This window comes from Talpa occidentalis, unplaced genomic scaffold (assembly GCF_014898055.3).
Source record: "Talpa occidentalis isolate TD23 unplaced genomic scaffold, MPIMG_talOcc4v2.1 talOcc4.4, whole genome shotgun sequence".
Classification (NCBI taxonomy): Eukaryota; Metazoa; Chordata; class Mammalia; order Eulipotyphla; family Talpidae; genus Talpa; species Talpa occidentalis.
The window spans coordinates 60204336-60229839 of NW_023604295.1; the positions used below are offsets into that span (position 1 = coordinate 60204336).

The following is a 25504-nucleotide window of genomic DNA, read 5'->3' on the forward strand; positions in this document are numbered from 1 at the left end:
GTCTCAATTTGAACAGTCCCAAGATCTGCAACTGAGTACTGAATTGGATGACCTTATTGTTAATCTGATTAAATCAGCTTAATATCAGAATTATTATTGCCATCATAGTTCTAGACAATTGATGCAAAGAAAAAAACATCCAAGAAATCCACAACTTAAGTATGGCTAAAGAGGGTAATTTTCATTTAGATGACTCTACAAAAACACTTGGAGCTAAAATATTCAGATAATGAACTGGAAATACGTTGATGTTTTTGACTCAAATTAGTTGGGAAACCATATGTGTATTATTATATTTAAGAATATATAAAATTCTGGGTCTCCCGGGTGGTGCTGTGGTTGAGCGCTGGGCTGCGAAGCTGCCCGCAGCTCTGCAGGACCGGTTCAATCCCCGGCAGCTGGGCGAGGGTCCCACATGGCATGCAGACCTCTCCAACCGCCCACTGCTCCCCTCAGCAGTGTACTCTGTCAGTCTGCCTGCTTTGCTCTCCCCTCTGGCTCTGGGGAATTCTCTCACCCTCCTGCGCTTCTGACTGTACCCAGTGCTTGTATAAATAAATAAATAAATTTTAAACATAAAATTTTATATAATTATCATTTATTTATAATTATCATTTATCCTTATCAACATTTTAAATATATTGAGATATAAAATATTAGCATATTTATTTATTTTTTCCTGATGTTATAACAGCACAGAAACCTAAAAACCTGTGTTCTATCATTAGTGATTTTTCCACTTGATCAAATAACCCTACATTTCCAAGTCTTACTCTCCTCAATTGTAGAATGGGGTAGTGGGTGGGAAACTTACCCAGCAAATCATCTCTAAAGTTATTTTCTAAATTTTTTTATATTTTATTTTATATAATTCTTACATCATTTTTCATTTTTGCACAATGCATGTATTTTCATTTTGATTATACTCCCCATAAAATTCCCACCCCCCTTATTTTGGCCCTAATCCTCCTCTCCTCCCCTTAGTATATCTCTGGTTTATAGTTACTTTCTGAATTTTAAAATGAAATGATGGCAGGATTCCCACTGCAAAGTTCCTAAGTGTATTTCAAGAGTGCTCATTATTAAAGGTGCCACTAGAGGTCATATTAAGCTTGGTAATTCTATCTAATCTGGCCTTCATAAAGAGCGAATATCACATCTGAGCTAATGAATGTTGACCCCAGTGTTAAAGAATAAAATAGGAAAATCTCTGCAACCAGAAATTACATTCATTAATGTGTAATTTAAAATTACCTGGTACCAGAATGCTTATCTTTATTTGCTTGTCTAAATGTTGTTAATTGAATGTGTCACCTGAAGCTCTGGTGCTTGTTTGCCCATGTTACTGTGACAATCAGCTGCATGGAATTGGGGCTGTGAGACTAAAAAAAAACATTACCTGTACCCATTTTGTGTGTTTAAATGCAACCGTATTAAAGGTGACTATCTGCATATAGGAGATTTGACTCACAGTAAATATTAACAGCAAAGTATAAAGAAATGAATGAGTGGTAACATCATTCTTGGATACAGGTTTCCCCCAGCTATAGAAAAGTAGAACATTCACATTGGTATGATTTTACAGGTTATTTTGGAAGGCTGGGAATACTATTACCATTATTTTGTATAGATATTATTGAAATAATGCTGAAAATATTTTCACACTCCTAGACCCCAAAAATAATCTACCAAATCATACCAAATAGAAAGAGTCTACTTTCAGCTGGTGGGGGAAACTTGTACTTGCCTTGTCTAGCTGCCAATCAGAATCTGCCCTAAGTACAAATGTGAAGTCTGTAAAGTTATATTTTGTTGTTGTTGTTGCTAACATTCTCCTTCTAGTTTAGTTCCTCTCTTCATCACTGCATTTTCTTCTCAACATCCCTAGTCAAACTCTACTCTCAGGAAAGATATAAAGAACTCAAATGCAGTAAGATATAAGACTGATGTAGTTTTGCTCTCCTGGGCACACTTGAATATTGTGAGGCAAAAAATAAAAATAAAAAAGCCTAGTAAGAGGTGGGGCTCCACAAGTAGAATTGTAATCATGCAGAAAGGTAGTAATTAGGGGGACAGGATGACTGACAACTTCCTCAAAATTATTCTATAAAGCTGACACAATAAGCCAATGACAAAGGTTAGTCTTACATCCCATTAATGCCCCAAGCCTGAATGGCTACATAGTCCTGGCTTTCCCTTGTTGTTTGTTTTTTGGGTTTTTGTTTTTTTTTTTGCTGTTGTTGTTTTAACAGCAATTTTGAGTTTTGAGCTTTGTGACATGCATCGTTGTGTGAAGATGAAAATCAGGTTTTGCAACTTGAGAGGCACACTCAACTATGTTTGTGATCCAGATTGCTTTGAGTTTGCTTCCTTAATCCATGTGATTGCTGCTTGAGGGGGGGACGGATGTACAGGGTCCTGACCTGACCATCCTAGTAGGGGGCTCAAAATATCCATAATTTCCAGATAGCTCTGCAGTTTGGGAACAAGGCAAAATTTCCTAGGGACTAGCACTTGTAACAACAGAGGCACTCAAATCTCAAAGCATCAGGGGCCTCTGGGCTCCCATGTAAGTGATGCAGAAACACTTGGGATCACAATCTTGATAATCCTGTCTCCAGCTCCTTCTAATTGCCATCATAGTCTGCCTGAAAACACAGCTTCCACAACAAAAGTTCTCCTTAACATTTATAATCTCAATAAAAAAAAAAAACTATATTTATCTAGCACTTGGTAGTTTACAGAAAGACTCAGAAAATTCCTTCAACTGCCCTATGAGGTTAAATATTATTATATTAATATCATATATTTTCACACCTCATAGATATTCAGAGTTGGTAAAAAATCATCTACTCCACCCTCCTCTCCACACTTCACTATCTTACAGTGCTGCATAAAATGCCCTGCACTTCCTGACTCATAACACTTACTTCCCTACCTTTCCCCAACTTTTCATAAGTACTGTTATAGGGCAGCCCCAATACAAAATGGGGTGCCTGACTGTGGGTCCTCACCCACGCGCTTAAAAGGACTTATCAATACTCTACTGCAGGCACACACGAAAGGTTAATAAAAGGTTTATTTACAAGGGAAGGGCAAATGAGGAAATGCACAACTCAGGGAGAAAAGTGGGAGAAGTTTTAAATGCGTCCTACCCGATCTGCCGATCTGGAATCCCAAATGGCACTCTGAGAGCTGGCCGCAAGCCAGGAGCCGTGAAGCCAGGAGGCGAGCGACAGAGCAAGCCCCCCCAAAGCCCACATGTTTGGTTTTTATACCAAACCTGGCTGCTTAACTCCACCCTCAGGTCCCAGCCACCTTCCCTTTGGTGGTGACGGGATTTGTCTTTCCCAAGGTCTTGATGGCTTTGGTCTGGAGTGCGGGTGGGGTCCACAAAGCCTGCATGGAATTAGCTCAGGACATCCTTTCCCCCTAACAGTACCAGTGTTAAAATTGAGACTCAAATACATTAGGTGACTCTCAATAGCAATGAAGTATGCCAGTGGAGGAGCTGGGTCTCATACCAGGTGAGAGCACTTTTGGTTCTTATTGCATTAAGCCTCTGAGCATCATCCAACACTGTTGACCTCCTACTGTTTTCTTGAACCCTCTCTCTCTGGGTTTTCATGGCACTATGCCCTCAATTTTTCTACTGTCTCTGATCCCTTCTTCTAATTCTCCATAAGGACATCAGGATTGGCCAGGCTGAGTTCTGAACTCTCTTATTTTCCTACGCTATAATCTTTCAGTGATTTAACTCATATATTGTCAGAGTTTTAAATATTATCTATTTCCAAATTTTTGTCTCTAACTCAAGTCCTCTTTTTGAGTTCAGGACGTATTCATCCAAATGTTGAGTTGTCATTTCCATCTTGATATTTCCACATCTTAAACTGAATTTTTTAGTTTCTCACCCTAACTGCCTCTACATTCTTCCTCATTTCAATATATGACACTCCCACTCACCCAGAAAATTGAGTTTCATCTTTAAAGTCTTCTTCTCTTTTCTCCCACATTGAACCTATCAAGCATAAAGTGCCACAGAGTCTACTCCCAAAATGTATTCCTAATTCATTGTTTTTATCTTCAAAAATAAAAATAAAACTATACAATAATGGAGATATATTAACATTGAATATTTAATAATATGTAAAATATACTGCTAATTTTTAATGTGTTTATTATTGTGGATCTTTCTCGTAATACATACTGAAATGTGTATAGATAAAATGATGTGTTGTCTGATAACTAATTTAAAATAATCTGAGGCGAACAGGGGATAGAGATGAATAAGATCAGGCATTAGAATTACTGAAACTGGGTGATAGACACATCTGATTCATTATACTCTTCTCTCCACTTTTGTGTGTGCTTGCAAAATTCCATAATAAAGTTATAAAAACATATTTAATGCATTGCCTCAAATAATGTAAGGTAATATTGGATTTGATACATTTTCTCTTGTTACTACAAGAACAAAAGAAAAACTATATACTTTTGAGAAACAATGTCCTTTCTGCAATAAAAACAGTTGGAATAAAGTAGTTTGGAAATAATATGCCTAGAAATTAAAATATAATTTTTCAGGAGGCCTCCCTGGTAGCACTGGGGTTAAGTCTCCGCACGATCAAACTATCCCAGCCAGTGAAGCATGAATTCGATCCCTGGACAGGGAGCTAACCCACATGGCACAGCAGACCTCTCCTGTCTTGCCCACTGCTCCCCTCAGCAGTGTACTTCAGTCTATCTACCTATTCCACTCCCCACTCCGTCTCTGGTGAGTCCTCTCACCCCCTGACACCACTGGCCTACACCCCAGTTCTTGTATGCATAAATAAAGAAAATAAATCTTTAAAAAATATTTTTTTCAGGAAATACTAATGGAATATTTTTTTTAAAAAAATGGAGATTTGAAGAAATTATTACTACCCAGTATGGGAACTTTGCTATGAAATGGGATGAAAGAAGATCCGATTTTTCTATGCTTATGGCATTTTCTAGATTTTTTCCAATTATGACATATATGGCTCACTAATTTTCTTGTGGACAACCAAAGGAAAAGCATTCAGAGACTTATTCTACTTAGTAAATTACTTCTCTAATGGACATATGAAAATAGTTTAAACTATTGATGGGATAGAAAATTTGAATGTAATAAAAAAGTAACACTTTCAGAGTAATGCCAATAACAGATTAAGTTATGGAGAGAGGAAATCACATGAAATTTATGTACTCTATTATTCAAAGAAAAGCAATTATAGGAAAGAAAATGAGAGAGAAACATACATTGTGTCACAGAATGTCATTAATGCAATCAGTTTTACAAAACAGGATCTCTATAATACTTTGAATGAGGAGAGTAACAATGAAAATCTTTCATATTTCATGAAATTTTCTTGGTTATTTCACATCAGAGTACTTCAAAGATATCAAACTTACTGATGAGATATGAAAAAGACAAGTGGCCCAAATTTGCTAAACTTGTCTGTATCGACATGTGGCTATAAGGAGAAAGCACCTTGCAGATAATTTTTAAAATTTTACTTATTTGTAAAAAAAACCCTGTCTTTTCAATTGAACAGTGATGCATCAATGCTATAGTGGCTGTTTTTCAAAATAAACTGTGATTCTCAAAATGATTATTAAATATATCATCATCATAAAAATGTGCTGCTATCAATTATATGTATCATCTATAGCAACTTTCATATCTCACACTTTAAAACATGGGAAAAGAATTATTTAACCCAGGAAGAAATCCTCCAAAACAAGTACTTCAGGTTTTAAATTCATTTTAATAGGTTTTTAAAGACTGCCTTAGAGGCAGAGGAATATTATAAATTGGACATCAATAAAACTTTAGCATAATCAATGTGTGAGATTAAAAAGTGAGCATCACATAAAGCAGTAACAGTTAATGACATAATTCATCTCACTATCTATGTAAGACATCCTTTTCACCTATAACATTATGCATATAAAACCAAATATTACTTTAATTAACTATACTGGGAACTAGAATTGCAATTCTCAATATCACATTATTTTTAAAATAATGACATAAAACCACAAAACATACTGTTGTCAAGATAATTATTTCAACCATTTAAAAATCATTTAAATGATTATTTCATCTCATCCTTTTATATTTCTTTTATACATGTTTTGTTATATACATATAATATGTATTCAACATTATATTTATGTATTAGTATAGTAATGTATGTTAATGAAATAAGTATAGGTAATTTGTTTTATCTGATGGATCCAGGTTGTAGAGTGAAAGCTTAAAGTAGACTCATGTTTTACTTTAAACAGTTCTTCAGAAACTCATTCCCTTTGCTTTTAAAGTGAAATCAAGTTACAGTGAATTTGAAGAACAGTCTTAGAGTGACAAGAGAGAATGGCTGACATTATGGAAGTTCAGCATGTAGAGTATATTTAAGCTATTTGTTGCCAGGTAACCAGAATGTGGACCTCGGTGAGTGCTGATTGAAATGGGATGAGGAAATTGCACCAGATGTTCGAATAAAGAATTACTAACAGCTAAATCCTCTCCACTGTACTAACAATACAAGTCATGCATAGTCTCATGCTGTCCTCATGTACATGGACAAGAACCATAAAAATCATTTCTTATACAAGGTTGTTATTATTATGGTTAAGAATATGTTGGGATTGGGTCATTTCAGCAAATTTGCTGGATGACAAGTCTCTTATGCAATCTGCCAGTAGTGGAATTTTCCCTGAACTTTTGATAAAGTGGATTGATAAGCAAATAAACAATATAAAGAAGATTCTTCTCAAAAGAAAAGATTTTAGAGGAAATAGTCTATTAAATCAACAAGCTGATTAAGAATTATTCCTAAAAAAAAGAATTATTCCTATCTAATTATTAAAAGACAACAATCTCTAGTACAGTGGCTTTCTAACTTTTTGATAAGGACTCACAGTAAGAAATGCATTTTCACATCTTATTCCAGGCATGAATAGGCAATTGAAAAGGAATGTACAAAACCATTTTTCCCCTTGTTATGTAGAACACAATAGGACATATCTATGTTATTTCATTTTTTTTAAATTCCTGTCACACCTTCCTACTAATGAGCCTACACACCTGTTGTTTGAAAAACATTGCTTGAACACCTAAAGCCAACTCAGCAGCAACTGATCACTGCATTATTCTACTTATCTGAAGTACTTATCTACTTATTCTACTTATCTGAAGTAGCACAATTGCATTTCTTCTTTTTTAATATTAAATTATTCCATACTTTCAAAAATTTGGACAGGTTGTCCCTCTAGATAAGAGTGAGTTTGCAAAATTTCACTATTCCTGAAAAGCTTTGATGGAAAATCCAGAGGACAAAGGTGAGTGGGAGTGCGGCCCACCAGAGCCAGGGAGGTTACACAAAGGGTCAGAGTCTCCCAGCTCTGAGTGAAGAACAACAGAATGGTCATGATGATAAAAGTTAGATGATAAACACACATACACAGTGCTTGCCAAGTACCAGCACTGCTCTAACCACGTTACATGTATATTGCCATTTATTCCTCTGTGAGATAAAGACTTGTAAACCCCCATTTTACAAATGAGAATATAAAGTATACTTGGTCTACTCACTCTTCCACATAGCATTAGTAAGAAGTTTAAATGGGATTTGAACTGGGGCCCCCAGTTCTAAGAATCCAACTCTAAATCGCTACACAATCTCCAAACTTTATCAGAAACACTTCATTTTTAAATATTATAGTAACAAATAATTGTTTGTTTGACTTATATGCAGGTCAAACAATACTTGTTCATGGGTTTAATGTTGCTCCTAAACTGGCAATTTGTAAGCTCTGCCTTCAGGAAAGTAGAGAGAAGATCCCAATGGGCCCTGGGGTCAGAGGATGCATCTGTCTTGTGGGGGGACTTCAGGCAAATCAGGTTGCCTGTCTAGCTTGCAGTATCTTTACTTTTAAATGAGGGTCTGGAAGCACATGATCTTTAAAGACCTGCCACTTACAACATTCTGGAGTCTAAGGTACTCAGGAGAAAAAGAGGTCCGAATGAAGAGAAAACATTAGAAATAGAGAAGGGGAAAGGTATGTAAACATAAAATTTGTACAAAGGAGGTAGGAACAGGAGAGAAAAAATAGAATGAGGAGTGAAGAAAGGAAAGAGCCACAATAAGAAAAGGTCCAGAGATGTTGCAATTGGATTAGTGAGCTCTTCTAGAATCTTATTAAAGAGAGCAAATTTTGCAAATAAGATTATAGATGAAGGATATTTACAAGATATCTTTTTCCTTAAAATAAGCATGGAAAAGAAAGGCAATCAAGCCAAACAGGCACTAAAGAAATGACCTATGGGTGGAACAGGAAATGTCAAACTCAACCTTTGTCAATTAATGGAGAAATTGGCAGGGCATGGAATTTAGGGATGGAGGTTGCAGGGAGTAAAACAAGAATGTACGCAAAGATCCTGGGCAATCTCAGAAAAGTAGTTTTCACATCTGGCTCAGAATCAAGAGCTGAATATTCTTCACATGGCCAAAATAACTGCTGTCACTGGGCATCTGTTTTGAATCATTCTTATCTTCCTCAAAAACTCCTTTTGGCAAAGTGGAGAATAAATTGCTGCCTAAAATGTTGCAAAAAGCTCAGAACAGAATTTATTGATTGCATTTTGAAATCCATCAGTCTAGAAAGGCTTTGAAGCCAGACACCTGGAAATGGGCAGTGTCCCTCACTGCCCAGGTAAGCCTACTTGCCTCCTTCCGGGAGGAAAGCAACCTTGAAACTTACCTGACGGTCTATAAAACCCTGGAAGGATATGAATTTTCTGTGAAAACTAGTGCCCTTGATTTGTATATAATTTGGTCAGCTTTCTTTTATTTGTAACTGTTGTTTAAAACAACCACAATAGGGGCTAAATTAAAATACAGATTCATAAGCCACACCCTCAGGGAAGGTGGAAGCGTTTGTTATTACCAGGCAGGCAGAAGCTCCTGGCTAAAGGCTCTGCTGGACTGCAGTCTGAGGGGTTAGCCAAAGACCTGCAGGCACATGGAACTGCTCCAGGTCCTAATAAAGGTCAGAGACCTCAGATTCTGTCACTTAGGAGTTCCCCGTACACAGCACTGCTCTATTTCACATAAGAAAACTGAAAACTCCCATCCTGAGGGGACATTCTTTTGTATCCAAGATGTCCAAAGACCTTCCTTTTCTCTGAATTATTAGGTGTTACTCCACTGTTGTGTCACAGGAACCCTCACATTTTCCTTTTAGTCATCATTTGTATATGCTTCCTCTCATTCTCCAAGATGCAGGAAATATTTTAAAGTCAGCATGGAAGAGTTATTGGGGCCTGTTTTGTGATCATTTCCATGAACAGCTTTTCTGTCTGGTATTTGATAACAGGATATTACAGGGCCTGCCCTTTGACTGTTCCACTGGCAGAAGATGAGAAAAGTCCACATTAGGCCTGTGAGATTGAAAGCCCTGGATGATAATCGGGATGAAATGTTGCCACAAGAGATACTGTGAAGACCGCTAAGGCATGAACTTGCTGAGTTTGGACCTGCTCCTCCACTTTTACAAGTTAGGCAAGTCTATGGCTCTCTCTGTGCCTTGGTTTCCTCAGCCACAAAATGGAAATGATAGTACTTACTGCATAGGGTCATTAGGAGAACTGTAAGGAAGCCAAACAAAGTGGCACACAGTCATGGCTGGAGGTAGTAGCACGTAAATAACTGTCACAGTTATTATTTTTTAAATTAATATCTTCTGAGAGTAGGAGTCAATAAGAATATCTTCTCCTAGAGAGCAGTACTATTAAGACTGTTAGAACAGAAAGCAGACACACTTCATCTAAAGGCTCCACTCATCTTGTGAAGAATTGATCTTATCCCTCCATGCCACCCATAATCCCTCCTCCTCTACACAATTACCTCATCATCAAGATAGACATGAAAGAAAGACAAATTTGAACACTAATATATATAGTCTGCCCACTTTGATCTGAGCTAACTCAATTACTAATTTTTCATTTGTTTTTTTTTTAAGATTTATTGATGCATACAAGAACTGGGGTACAGGCCAGAGGTGTGGGGGGTGAAAAGATTCACCAGAGACAGACTGGGGAGCAGAACAGGCAGATTGACTGAAATACACTGCTGAGGGGAGCAGCAGGCAAGGCAGGAAAGGTCTGCTTCTCCATGTAGGTAGCTCCCTGGCCAGGGATCGAACTCATGCTGCAGTGGCTGCAGATAGCTTCATAGGTTGCGTCTTAACCCCTTGCGCCACCAGGGAGGCCCAATTTTTTGTTGTTATAATATGTATTGATTTCTCATTTTTATACCCAGTCCTGTGCTAAAAGCTTTATATTACAGTTTCAGTTTGTGCTTATGACAAACCTAAAAGTGGGTGCAATTATTCTCTCTTTAGATTAAAAAGTTAAGGACTAGAAAAATACAATAATTTGTTCAGGATCTCAAAGATTCCAGTAAGTCTGATCCAGAGTGATTGTACTTAAGACATTATACTACATTGCCACCCAGCACTTGGTTGTGTTTTGTCTCTAAAATTAACCAATTATGATACCTAATTAATAGTCAATAATTATTCATTGAGTAACTGTTACATTTTAGGAACTTTTTGTTTTACAGAAAACATAAAAGTTGAACTTCATGGAATATTCATATCCTTTGGACAAACAGTAAACATACAAATAATTTACACAGAATGTTAAGAGATGAGTTTTGGGCCTCCCCGGTGGTGCAGTGGTTGAGCGCTGGGTTGCGAAGCCGCCCGCAGCCTGTGCAGCGCCGGTTCGATCCCCGGCCACCGGTGAGGGCCCCACATGGCACACAGACCTCTCCTGCCATGCCCGCTGCTCCCTTCAGCAGTGTATTTCATCAGTCTGCCTGTTCTGCTTCCCGCTCTGGCTCTGGTGAATTCTCTCACTCTCCCACACTTCTGACTGTACCCAGTGCTTTAATAAATAAATAAATCTTAAAAAAAAAAAAAGGTAGAAATTCTATATATATATTAAAAAAAAAGAGACAATGAGTTTCATGAAAAAGAATAGGGTAATGAGGTGACTAGAGGACTGAGGTCATTGTAATTTTAAACAGGATGGTAAATCTGTCCTCATTTGTAAAGGTCAGATTTGAGCAAAGACATTAAGAAGGTAAGAGATTCACTTGGGAAGGAACTCAAAAGAAGGAACAGCCAGTGCAAAGGCTCTCAAGTAGAAATGTATATGGTTTTGGGTGTAATCAATTAGGAGGTCAGAGTGGGTAGAGCAGAGTCTAAAGTCAGGTGAGCAACAAAGTGTGAAAGGCCATAGGAAACATTTAGGCTATTTTAAAGATTTGCTTATGCTCTGTATGAAATAGGGAATTGTTTGAGTGGAGTGATGTGACTATCTTGCCTTTTAAGAATTCCTTTGTATGCTGTATTAAGAGTGTCAGCAAACAGGCCTCCCTAGTGGCACAGGCAGTTGAGCACAGGGCTGTGAAGCTGTCCGCAACCTCTGCAGTGCTGGTTCAATCCCTGCCAGCCGCAGAGATACCCACATGGCACTGCTCTCCTGTCTCGCCTGCTGTTCCCCTCAGCAGTGTATTTCGGTCATTCTGCCTGTTCTGTTTCCCGTTCTGTCTCTGGTGAATCCTCTCACCCTCCCGCACATCTGGCCTATACCCCAGTTCTTGTATAAATAAATCTTAAAAAGAAAAAAAAGTGTCAGCAAACAAAGAACTGAAGCAGAAAAACCAATGAGAGAACATTGCAATTAATCAGATGAGAAATGAGGGCAACTGCACTATGGTACCACTGAAGGCAAGGTAAGTTTGCTGGACTCTAGATATATTTTAATGGTAGAATTTCAGAGGGTAACTGATAAACTGACTTTTACATGTGATAGGAAGAGATGTTTCTGACCTAAGCAACTGTAGGGATGACACTCATTAGCTGAGAAGTCACTGACTGAAGTGAAGCCAGTGGGTTATGGCCCATTTACACAGGTGTGAGAGGTGAGGGTTTGGGTTTGGGACATCCTAAGATGTCTATCAGACATACCACTAGACATATCAGGTAGGATTATGGATACATTAAGTGTGGAATTCAAGAAGATCCAGGCTGAGGTTGCAAATTGGCAATAAAAGATTATAATCAAATCTGTGGTGCTGAATAAAATTATCAGTGAGTAAATGTGAGAGCTCTGAACTACTCAACTGTTACTAGGAAGTTAAGGAAGATGATAAAGTAAACAGTTAAGAAGTAGATAAACCAAGAAAGTGCAATGTCCTAAATGTTAATAAATAAAAGAAATAAATAGGAGGGAATGATCAGCTGTACCACTGTACTATTAACTGGTCATTGAAATTGGTCATTGGACTTAATTCTTATTGGTAATTTGACCATAATAGTTACGGCAGATTAAGGGAAAGTCAGATAAAATTGTACTTAAAATATTGGGAGGAGAAAAACTGGATGTTTGAAAATATAAAAAATGCATTTAAGGAGTCAAGATGTAAAAAGGGGGGAAGAGAAATGTATAGTACGTAGGAGAAGAAGTGAAGTCACGAGAGAATTCTTTTAAGTGGGAGATACAATAACTGTTTACTCATGGAAACTGTTAGAGCAGAGAGGGGAAATGGTGATATAGAAAAGAAAGATGTAGACAAGAGAGGAAATTTACTGGATAAATTACTTTGAGTAGCAAAAACGGAGCGGGATCTGTTGCCTAAGTAGACAACTTGGCCTTAGATAATAAAATAGATAACGCCATCTATGGTAACAAATGGAAGACAACATAAGGGTACAGATAATGTTAGATAATTTAAGTGGTAGGACTGCAAAAATTCCAGTAACTTTAATTTTCTTAATGATATAAGAAAGTCTTCTACTAAAAGGGGAGATGGGGAGATGGTAATCATGTATTTGAGACTAACTAACCGTCCAAGAAGCAGACATCAAGACAGAAGCAGAAATGCCAATGACTGGAAAAACACCTGTGAAAAATAATGACAGAGAAAGTTAAAAACAAAAGGTAGAACCTTCAAATTACAATGTAGATGTGTCACCTATGAAAGAAAAGAGAAGGAAGGATTGGATATGATGAGCCTCAATTCAACCAAATGGTTATATATTCTTAGATGTGTCCTATTCACCGGATGGAAACTCTCAATCAAGAAAAAGAAGAGGTGCTTTCTGGATGTCCAGAAATCATGTGTGTAGGTGCTGTGAAAATTTGAAGTAAGTGTAACCACTTATTCCCCAAAACTCATGGCCTACTTCTGCTCTCATAATAACTAAGCTTAAAACTGTTTTCAGGTAAAATACCAGCGATAAAATGTTTTGTGTCATTGACAGTAGTTATTATCGGACTTGAGAGAATGAAATCAGGACATGACTCAGCATGGAAAGTGGGAAGTGAAAACATGTTTCCTATGGTAACCATAGAAAACTGCAATTTTGTTGGCTTTCCATTTGCTAATTAACAAAACTTCCTTAGAGACCTCTGTGTCTCCATCATACAACTTAAGTGCAGTACCCTTGCCACAGTCCCTCAAGTGGTCTAGCATGAGCACATACTTGCACCAGACTTGTGTCCCAGGTGTTGAGTTAGATGGATGGAGGTGGAGTATGTTACAAAATAGCCAGAAGTAGAAAGAACCAGCACTGTGTACTTGTTTTGTCTTTGGAGAGCACCAAAAAAAAACATACACAGGAAGCTGAGTTCAGCCTTGGAGTCTAGGGCAGATAGGAAATTGGGCACAAGGTCTGAAATTGAGAAACTGGCAGGAGCAGCACAAAACTGAAAATAATAGTCAAGGGATATCTTGGACTTCCATTCTTCAAAATCAGTCAGCAATTGGTATTGCCAAAGAAATGACGATGTTTTAAAGACCACCAACAATGTGAAGATTTCTTTCTTTTCATTTTTAAACAAATAGGATAAGCCAGGCATATGATTTTGTACAGAGAATTCCCATATTAGGAATTTGGTCTCTCATATTTACTTACACTCTCTTATTTTGAGTATTGTACACAGAGTAGAACATATTACTCCAGCACCACCTGGTCAACACAAAGAAAATAACTATTATCACCTTCTCTAATGTAGGTGTCACATCTTAATTGATGTAACCCATGATCACATGAAGCTTTTATTTTATAGAATACTACTCAGCTATTTTTTAAAAAGATGAAATCTTAACCATTTGCAACACCCTGGTTGAAAGTAGAAGGTATTATGCTAAGCTGAATAGACAGGAGAAAGAAGAAAAACAATGTATGATTTCACTCATATGTGGAATATAAAGAAACAAAACAGGAACAGATAAAACTAAACCAAAACAAATCCTAGAAATCTGACCACAGACTTGAGGCTACCAGAAGGGTATGGAAAGCAAAAGGTGTACAGGGATAGAAAGTTCTCAAGGTACTTTGGATGCTTTGGTGGTGGGAGAACTACAGTGACCACACCTGAGGAGAGAAAACCTATACTGTCAAAATAGTAATAAGGGTATAAAACAATGTACTATATAAGTAAAAAAATAAACAATCAGAAAGTGCTCAGGGCTCTTTTCCAGTGCTGAAAATATAAAACTAGAGTAAGCTCATTGGCACTTGAAGGACCAGTAAAATCGAAATGTCCTACTTTGTGGGAATAGAAAGGAAAAGGGAGAGGGACACAATTGACTATGGCGGAGGACTATGGATGCTTTGTGATGGGCATGTTGTGGTAAAATACATCTGAAGAGGTGTAACCCTACACCCCTAAATCATATATAGTATTGTAAACCAATGTTTACAATGTTAAATATATCTCTATATATATATATATTTGTTGTGGTCCTAGCACACTGCTAATTTGTGTTTTTACTGCCAACTAAGTTTTTCATATACTGTATCACTAAGCTACATTTCACCATCTAGAGATTTTGTATAGTTGATTTTTTAACCCAAGGGCCATTTTTTTCTATTTTGTTTTGTAGATTAAGTTTGTAAACCCAACACATCTCTTTAGATCCCAACTTTGCCATCAAAAACCTCAAGATTTCACCAAGTTTAAATATATCCATATTAATTCAAAATATATATATATGTATATATACAAAATGTTTGCATGCTTCCTGTGTATTAGGCACTGTTCTGAGCACTGGAAATTCAACAGTGAATAAAATAAAACCTCTGTTTCAGTGGAACTCACATTTACAAGCTGTACAGGGATGGGTAACAGGAGAATGACTAGGTAAAGGGGACATAGAACACATCTCTTTGCATGCTCCAACAGTGACATGAATGTGCCTTCTATAGCTTGTGTCTTCCACAGAAATTAGGCTGATCCTTCTCTTCGAGATCACAGCTCTCTAGGTATATTCTCTGAATGAGTTATACTTCCCTGTTGTCAACATGACTGCTGAGAATGCATAAACCACTGCACTTCTTGATTTTCCTCAAAGTAGTCACTCAGGTGTCCTACAGTAAACTTTTATAATCCCATTGTGAGTATAACTGGTCTGACCTACTTCACCAGTTTCAGGTATAACACAGTGACATCTTTTATTTTCTAACTGATCACTTAAACTTCAACTAGTTTTCCTAAGAAAAATGCATACTAAGAAAGAATACTTAAAGACACTGCCTTTATAAAACCCAAAGACTCTTTGGGGCCCTTTCCTTAAAATATCAGATGCCTGTGTTTACACAACTGAAAGGAACCACTTAGGATTTTTCAAGTATAAAAATCTGATCCAAAACAAATAATTGATCCAAAGGGGCCTTGTTATCTCCAACTCTATATTTTAAAGAGGACAGAATGTTAATTTCCGAAAGTATATTATTTCCATTAGCAATTAGGGAGAGCCATTTCTTTTCAGAAGGCCAATTTGAAAAAAAAAAAAAATTATAAAGACCTTAAGCATTCCAAGGAATAGGTTTTTAAAAGTTGACTTTTTAAAATTTTTAAAAATTTTTTATATCATGGTTCATTTTTAAACAATATTTGCTTCCCCTCACCCCCTCAGGTATAGTACCCACAGAATTTCCTTCCCCAATGCACCCAGTGCACCATCACCACAGTCCTGTGCTCCTCCCTCCCTCCCTCTAATCTTTTCCCTCCTCCTCCCCTGCAGGATGTCTCTGGTTTATAATTGTCTGTTTTAGCTTTGTTGTGTTTTGTACTGTTATTATTTTTTTTACACTGATGTCTTATTTGGTTTCCCTATATTCCTGCTGTAAGTGAAACCATCTGATATTTTTCTTTTTCCTTCTGGCTTATTTCACTGAGCATAATTCCTTCTAGCTCTATCCATGTTGCTGCAAATGGCATGAATTTATCTTTTTTGATTGCTGAATAATATTCCATTGTGTACATATGGCACATCTTGATCCAGTCATCTATTTTTGAGTATTTGGGTTATTTCCAGGTTTTACCTATTGTAAATAGTGCTGCAAAAAACATAGGGGTACAGATGGTCTTTTGGATCAATGTTTTGTGTCCTTTGGGTAGATCCCTAGTAGCAGAATTGCTGGATCATATGGTAGCTCCATTTTTAGTAGACTGAGGAACATCCAGACAGCTTTCCATAGTGTTTGGACCAGTTTGCACTCCTGCCAGCAATGTAGGAGAATTCCTTTTTCACCACATCCTTGCCAACATCTGTTGTTGTTGCTTGTTTTTTGTTGTTTTTTTTTTTTTTTTCATATGTGCCATTCTTACTGGTGTAAGGTGGTATCTCATTGTGGTTTTGATTTGCATTTCCCTGATGATAAGGGATGTTGGAGAAATGTCTACTAAGTTCTTCTGCCCATTTCTTGACTGGATTGTTTTTGTTGAATTGTGTGAGTTTTTTGTATATCTTTGTGATCAGTCCCTTATCAGTTGTATGGAGTGCAAAAATTTTTTCCCAGGCAGTGGGGTGTCTCTCTATTTTGGTTAATGTCTCTTTTGCTGTACAGAAGCTTTGCAGTTTGATATAATCCTAGGTGTTTATTTTTTCCTTGACTTTCTTTTCTTTTGGTGATGAGTTTTTAAAGATGTTACTAAGATGTATGTTTTTGTAGCATTTTACCTATATTTTCTTCTATGATTTTATGGTTTCAGGTCTTATGTCTAGTTCTCTTATCCATTTTGAGTTGATTTTTGTGCACAGTGAGAGGTAGTGGTCTAGTTTCATCTTTTTGCATGTGGTGGTCCAGTTTTCCCAGCACCATTTATTGAACAAACTGTGTTCCAATGCATATTCTTTGCTCCTATTTCAAAGATTAGTTGTCCATATAAGTGTGCCTTTATTTCTGGGCTTTCTATTTGGGTCCATTGGTCTGTGTGTTTGTTTTTGTGCCAATACCAAACTGTTTTAATTATTATGGCTTTGTAGTATAGCTTGAAGTTTGGAAATGTGATACCACCTTTCTCCTTTGTTTTCATCAGTAGGGCTTTGGCTATTCGTGGTTTTTTGTGGTTCCATATGAATTTCATCAGTATTTGTTCTATTTCTTTGAAGAATGTCATTGAGATTTTTATTGGAATAACATTGTATCTGTATATTGCTTTTGGGAAGATGGCCATTTTAATGATGTTGATTCTTCCAATCCATGAGCAGGGGATGTCTTTCCATTTCTTTGTGTCTTCTTCTATTTCCTTTAACAGTGTTTTATGATTCTCTTTGTATAGGTCCTTCATCTCTTTTGATAGGCTTATTCCCAAGTATTTGATTTTTTTTGTTTCAATTATAAAAGGGATGGTTTTCTTGATTTCTTCTTCTTCAGACTGATTGTGTATAGGAAGGCTACTGATTTTTGTGTTGATTTTGTACCCTGCTACTTCACTAAACTGCTTGATTATTTTGAGTAGTTTTTCTGTGGAGCTTAAAGCTCTGACTTAAAAAAAAAAAAAAAAGGAAGGTAGAGTTAAGGAATCTAGAAGTCTGATTTACTTTTATACCAGAAAAATGAAGGAATACTCCTTCCCTTTCTCACATCTTCCATTTTCTTTCCCTTTTCAAATTAACCTTTCAGGAAGGGAAGGCAAGGTCTGAATTGGAATAAACTATAGAATCTGGATTAGAGGAGACTGAGCTGGCCAAAAATATAAATCATTTTTAATTTGTAGCTTTCAAACTAGTCCTAACACCTCTCCTCAGGCATTGGCAACCCACACCACACAATCAGAGAGGCACAGACAGTGTACTGGGGAATTTCAGTGACACATCCATCATCACCTGCCACTGGCACAGCTCTCTCCCACACGCTTCTCCTTCATCTGGTTCGTCCTGGTCCTAAAGGTCCCCAGGGCTTGGCACCCCTCAAGGCCATTTCTTCAAACAGAGCCAGTTTTCACAAAACCCAAGATTCCCCTACCTGCCAAATCCAGGCAGCAACACATCATGCTTTATCTGATCTTGATTATCAGTTTGGAAGAAAATAAAAAGGAGACCTGCTTATTTACATGTCAGAAATGAGTTTTCTAAAATATTCCTGCTGAAAATGGGATACAATTTATTAGGCTTTAAATTACTCCATGTTGATTTTATCCCATCTAGTCATTGGGTGTGAAAAGTACAGGACACCCACACTACTCAGCTGAACACAGCTTCACCCTTATGTTACCTCAGTAAGTAGCTCCTAACAATGGCAGAGACTAAATCAAAAGGAAGAACCAAACACTTTGGTTTCATGGATCTATGTCCAAACTCATCAAATTTACATATTAAATATGTGCATTTCTTATATATTAACAATACAACAAAGTTGGATTTTTAAAGTTATCACTTAAGAAAATTTTTTTGTTTTTGTTGTTGTTGAATATTAGAATTGTTCTGGGTCTTTACTGAGAAGTTTAGTGATGTTTTTGTAACCAGAGAGAGGCTAAAACTTAACTTTTTTTTTAAACTGTCTTAATTTTTATTAATGTTGGTTCACAACACTGTATATGATTTAAGAGTACAGCTTCACACCTCTTCAGATGTATGTTGCCTTATAATACCTAACCAAAACTCCCATAATCCTCAACCACAGTCCATTGGCCCCCTCCCTCTTTTTGTCCCCACCTGCAACACTCCTCCTCTGGTAGCCTCATTTCTACATTTAGATTTCTGAGAATGTTTTGGTTTAGTTTTTTCTGTTCCTTTAATTTGTTTCTTTATATTCCATATATAAGTAAATCATCCAATATTTGTCTTTCTGCTTCTGACTTATGTCATTTAGCATAATCCCTCAAATTCCATTCATGTTGTTGCAGATGGCAATGTTTCATCAATGTTTATGGCTGAGTAGTATGCCATTATGTATACACACCACATCTTCATAATCCACTCACTTGTCCTTGGACGCTTAGGTTATTTCTATAACCTGACTATTATAAATAATACTGCAATGAACATAGGAATGCACACATTCCTTTGAATTAGTATTTTTGCATTCTTCAGGCAGATACCGAGGAGTGGGATTGCTGGTAGATCTATTTTTTAAATTTTTTTTTAAAGATTTATTTATTTTTATACAAGAACCAGGGTACAGGCCAGATGTGTGGGCGGGTAAGAGGATTCGCCAGAGACAGTGCAGGGAACAGAACAGACAGACCTACCGAAATACACTGCTGAGGGTAGCAACGGGTGAGACAGAAGTCTGCCCCACCACGTGGGTATCTCTGCAGCTGGTGGGGATCGAACCAGCACTGCAGAGGCTGTGGACAGCTTCACAGTGCTGCGCTCAACTGCCTGTGCCACCAGGGAGGCCCCAGATCTATGTTTAATATTGTGAGGAGTTTCCATACTATTTTTCATAGGGGCTGAACCTGTCTACCTTCCCACCAACAGTAGACGATAGTTCTTTTTCTCTATCCCCTTATCAACACTTCTTATTTCTAGTTTATTTTACATGGGAAATTCTAATGGATGTGAGGTGGTAACTCATTGTGGTTTTGATTTGCTTTTCCCTAGTCATAAATGATGAACTTTTTTTATGTGCTGTTGGCAATCTGTATGTCCTCTTTGGAGAAGTGTCTACTTAGCTAAGTATTGACTAGAAAATTTTTCAAACCCTAATTGGAAGTGCAAGGGCTTCAGGTGCATAATAATTATCATAATAACAACAGAAACTAATATATGCTCATTGTAATATGCTTTGCATAGAAAATTTCATTTATCATATGCAATAACCCTATAAAACCACAACTCCTTCCACTGAAAAAGCACAAGCAGTTCAAATATTTTTCTGCTACAGATATTTAAAAATAAAAGTACAGAAATGTAAAGCAGAATAAGCACATAAGACAATATAACACATGGCATTTTGGGACTCAAAGAAATACAGCATCATAATGAGAGAACAATTCTCTAGAATTTAACCATACAGACAAGGAGTATCGTATCTCTCTGTCAAATAGTTTTAAAATGCCATAATAAAGAAAATTGAGGGACCTCCCTGGTGGCAAAAGGGGTTAAGATGCAATCTATGAAGCTTGCTGCAGCCACTGCAGCACAAGTTCGATCCCCGGCCAGGGAGCTACCCACATGGTGCAACAGACTCTCCTGACTTGCCCACTGCTCCCCTCAGAAGTATATTTCAGTCATCCTACCTGTTCTGTTCCCCACTCTGTCTCTGGTGAATCCTCTCACCCCCCACACCTCTGGCCTGTACCCCAGTTCTTATATGTATAAATTTTTTTTCCAAAATCACAAAGGCTTTATTAAAGTCCTTATATATTAAGACTTTTCCAACTCCTAGAATTATCTGTATTTTATTTTTTTATTTATTTTAACATTTATCATTTTTCACATTTTTTCAGACAATATTTGCTTCCCCCCACCCCCTCAGATTGAGTCCCCATAGAATTTCCTTGCCCAAGGCACCAGTGCACCATCACCACAGTCCCCTGTGCTCCTCCCTCCCTCCCTCTCACCATTTTCCCTCCTCCTCCCCTGCAGGATGTCTCTGGTTTATAACTGTCTGTTTTTGCTAATAAATAAATCTTTTTAAAAAATAAAAGAAAAGAAAGAAAATTGAAAAAAGGGAAAAATACAGAAAGGCAAGTCAGAGTGATACAACTCAACAAGGCTAATCAAACTACAACAAAATTCAGAAAAAGAAATTAATGAGCTCAGATATAAAATTAAGAAGCAGAAGGTAGAAATGGAAATTTTAAATACCATATTAAGGATGTAAGATAATCAAAAAATGAAATTTTTAAAAATTTAGAGAAAGCTATAGAAGTAGAATAGACCACATGGAGAATCGAATCAGGAACCACAAAGACCAATTTACAAAGTCTCTTTATACTCAGCTGAACAGAACTTATGATATCAGGAGGTTACATGGAAGTCTCAGTTCTTCCATCAGAGATCACAAGGAGATAAAGGGATCTGAAGTCTCTCAAGATAGGTAGTGTACAATCATGGTGCGAACTTAGGGTATCCTTTACCAGACATAGAAGTTAGCATTTAAAAAAAAAAAAAAAAAATATATATATATATATATATATGGACTCCCCTGGTGGTGTGGCAGTTGAGTGCTGAGCTGCGAAGCTGCCCACAGTCTCTGAAGCGCCAATTCGATCCCCGGCCAGTGAGGGTCCCACATGGCGCGCAGACCTCTCCTGCCGCCCGCTGCTCCCCTCAGCAGTGTATTTCGTCCCTCTACCTGTTCTGTTCCCTGCTCTGGCTCTTCTCTCACGCTCCCGCACTTCGGACTGTACCCAGTGCTTGTATAAATAAATAAATAAATCTTTAAAAATATATATATATATATATTCATGCATTTCACTAACTTAAATCCTTTCAATGATTTTCTATAACTTTCAGGATGATATTCAAACTCTTTAACTTAGCACACAAGTGCATCATGGTCTGACCTCTACCTTCCTCTCTGGTTTCATCTCTCAACTCCCCTAGGGGACACTCACATTCATTGCAGCCAACACCAATAACCCACAAGTGTCAACTGTGTATAACTATTCCCCCACCCCAGTAACTATACAATGCTAGTGTGTCTGCTTGGAAATCTCTTCCCATCTCTCCCTACTTTTGTCCAATTTCTCTTCCTTTGAGATACAACTCAAGCACCATCTCCCAGGTCTCAGATTTTGATTCTTTCCTTCTTTGTGCTCTCAGAGCAATCCCAATACAGCATTCATTGTTTTTCTATATTCATTCATTTATTCATTCATTCACTTGCTAGCTGTCTTTGCAAATTTGCTAGCAGACAAAACCTGACACCCTAGAGGTAATCAGAGAGTGAAAGAGGAAATTAGTTAATATATATATTTAAAATAATTCTATTCAAGGAACATAGAGATAGAAGAGTTTAGATAAGAAATGGCAAGAAATTTAAAAGTAGGGAGAAGAGCAAAGTAGAAATTGAATAGATAGAAGGGCAGAGGAAGGCTGTAGACTTTTTGCAACTACTTCCCATGGCAACACACATTCCTGGTCTTCCATTCCTAGTCAGATGTTTGTGGCCTTTCATAACATACAAGCACTGCTCAAAAACCAGCTTTGTCATTTATTACATGTGTAGCCTAGTGTAAACTACTAATTCTCTCTAAGCCCCAGTTTCCTCATTTCTAAAATGGAGATAATTTATATTAACCTCTATTATAGAGTTAGGAAGATTAAATAAGACAATGCTTAGGATACACCTGGCAGTGCCTTGCACATAATAAACACACAGTAAATATTAGCTGAAAATATGTTTCTAGTAAATGTTAAGGAATGAGAGAAGAGGCTGTCTCTCATGCCTCATAAAGCCTGGAACAGGACACTGGATTATTCTGATATGAAGTCATTCTCTGATCCAGGACATTTTTAGCTCAGTGCTGTTTGTACCAGAGTAAACCATAATCAGCAATTTTACCATCATTTATAATTGTAATCATAAGCCTGGAGTTGGGGGCCAAGAAGATCTTGATATTTCTATGTTAATGGTATTAGAAAGATAGGGGGAAAAAACATGAAATTACCATGTTAAAGATCTAAGGAAAATCTGAGCACACCAGCAAGTGAAGCTTCATGTAGTTGAGCTTGTACTTATGAAATTGCCAAGAAATTCTCCTCAAATGAACAGTCACACAATATCTGCTTATTGACTCAACCACTAGGTCAGATTTGGAGGTAAAATATTATCCAATTAGATTAATTATTACACCACATTGCACCAGATGCCTCTACCATGCATCAGTTTTCATGGTTGGTCACATATTAACAATCATCACCTTGACATTCTAAATATGCTGGCTGATTAGTAGTTCCTGGCAGCAGTGTGTGATAGCAGTTACTGGAATTTCTGCTTATTAGGTGATTACGTAATACCTATACCTAGCTGCACAGCCAGTCACGTTATTTCATGATGTTTGGCTTGAAGAGTGTCATATTCACCAGACTCATCCTTATGGCTTGCTTCATCTGTTTTGCTTTTCCTACCTTTGTGCCTTTGCTCAAAATCTTTTTTGCTTCCTCTCCAATTGTTCAAATTCTAGATGTCTTTTAAGGTTCAAGTCAAATGCTCCTTTATCTGTTATGAACCCACATATAAGAATAGTTTGCTTCTGAATTTCAATTGTACTTTATTTTCTGAAAGGTGCATTTTGCTTTGTGTCCTGTGTTTCCTTATTGGCATGACGTTTTGCACACAATTGACACTAAGAGTTTACTAAAGGCACAAACTAGTGACCTACCACAACTAATGCTAACACAGATTACTTTAAATCGAAAAGATACATCATTTTAATGAAAACATTGCACTCCCTATAAGGAAATGCTGCTTTGAAACCAACAGCTAAATTCATTTCCTGTTCTTATGTCTCCTAGAAGGCTTGGGAAAGAAATGCGAGGTAAAATGAATGCTAGAATTTCATGTCTGGCTTATCAACAAAACAGTTTGGCTTTGCTCTTACTTCATAGTACTGAAGCACTGCCCTTAATGATGGGAGCAGAATTCAAATTTAGGAAAATTTGGAAATGATGGATTTAAGTTAGTGCTTTGGACTGGAAAAAAAAAAAAAGGCAAAGATACTCTCGTTTTTATCTACTCCTTCCCCGAAGTGAGAATCCAAGAGAGAATATAGGTGACCTACAGCTAGGTCAGGATAAAAAAGTGGGAGAATAATAGAGAATATTTATATGAACTCAGTAATAGATAATATTGAGGAATTATCTTCATTTTTGTCAGACTGAGTAATGGAATGCTTCTTATGAAGCATAAAAACCTTATCAGTTAGAGATGGATGATGCAAAATGACAAGATTTCTGGGATTTGCTTTAAAACACTCAAGAGAAAAGAGGAGGAAAGGAGAGAAATAATAAGAATGGCAAAATGGGGGCCTCCCTGGTGGCGCAAGAGGTTAAGACGCAACCTATGAAGCTATCCACAGCCACTGCAGCATGAGTTTGATCCCTGGCCAGGGAGCAATCCACATGGCACAGCAGACCTCTCCTGGCTTGCCCACTGCTCCCCTCAGCAATGTATTTCAGTGGATCTGCCTGTTCTGTTCCCTACTGTGTCTCTGGTGAGTCCTCTCACACACACCCCGACACTTCTGACCTATACTCCAGTTCTTGTATGCAAAAATAAATCTTAAAAAAAAAAAAGAATGGCAAAATATTGATAATTGTTGAGTTGACAAATATGTGGAAACTCATTCTACTTTTGTGTATTAGAATATTTCTACACTTTTAAAAAAGAAGAAAAAAGCTTTTTAAGGTAATAAGCCTTATGTAGCTTATTTGCTTAAATCAAGAAATAAGGCAGAGAAAAGGAGTTTTTTTTAATTATCTAGATCAACAGTGTGTGCCATTTGATTTAATCCAGATGACTCTAGATCATTGCTATTGTTAAGTTCACTGTTTTAAGTCAGGAAGCTTCATATACACAACATACCTAGGAAAGGTTATCTGTGGTTTAAATTTCAAATACACTAAAAGTATTTACATTGTTTTGTTAGGGTACAGGGTAAAATCCCCCACCTCTCTGAGTTATTTTCAGGCTGGATAACTAGTCAAAATAGCATCAGACAGTTATCAAAGGAAAAACGAATTTAGTTACATTCACAAGAACTTACACAGTTGTATATTCTCAAGTAAAATGGGGTGAGCCAAAGGTGTATTTCTTGTGGTAAGAAACCTGGAGCATCAAGCATAGAAGAGAGGGTGACTTCATCTTTTGCTATCAGTAAAAACACGAGTTTTCCAACAGGGAGCATTTCTTTACTCCCTCCATCTGGATGATAGCTCCCAAATATACTTTTCTATGTTATAAAAAGGAGAAGCAGTGACTGCCTTTTTGATTGGGAAAAGTGCAAAGGACTGACTGACACAAGGACAAGAACGCCTCTCAATCTGCAAGTGCTTTACTGCTCTTAACTGAAAATAATCTGCATTCCTTAGGTAATGGTAACAGACTTCCCTAGACCCACAATAGACCTTAGTTCCCCAGCTTCTCTGACCCTTTTGGGGAGACTGATTCCATGGTCTTGTTTGTGGTTTCTTAAAATCATACCTATGTTTTTAAA

General features: G+C 37.2%; 1 protein-coding gene across 7 annotated transcripts in view; it reads right to left on the minus strand.

Annotated features, from left to right (window-relative positions):
• Positions 1 to 25504, minus strand: part of ZPLD1 (zona pellucida like domain containing 1) — a 290118-nt gene that overhangs the window by 208113 nt on the left and 56501 nt on the right. The gene's annotated exons all lie outside the window — the stretch shown is intronic.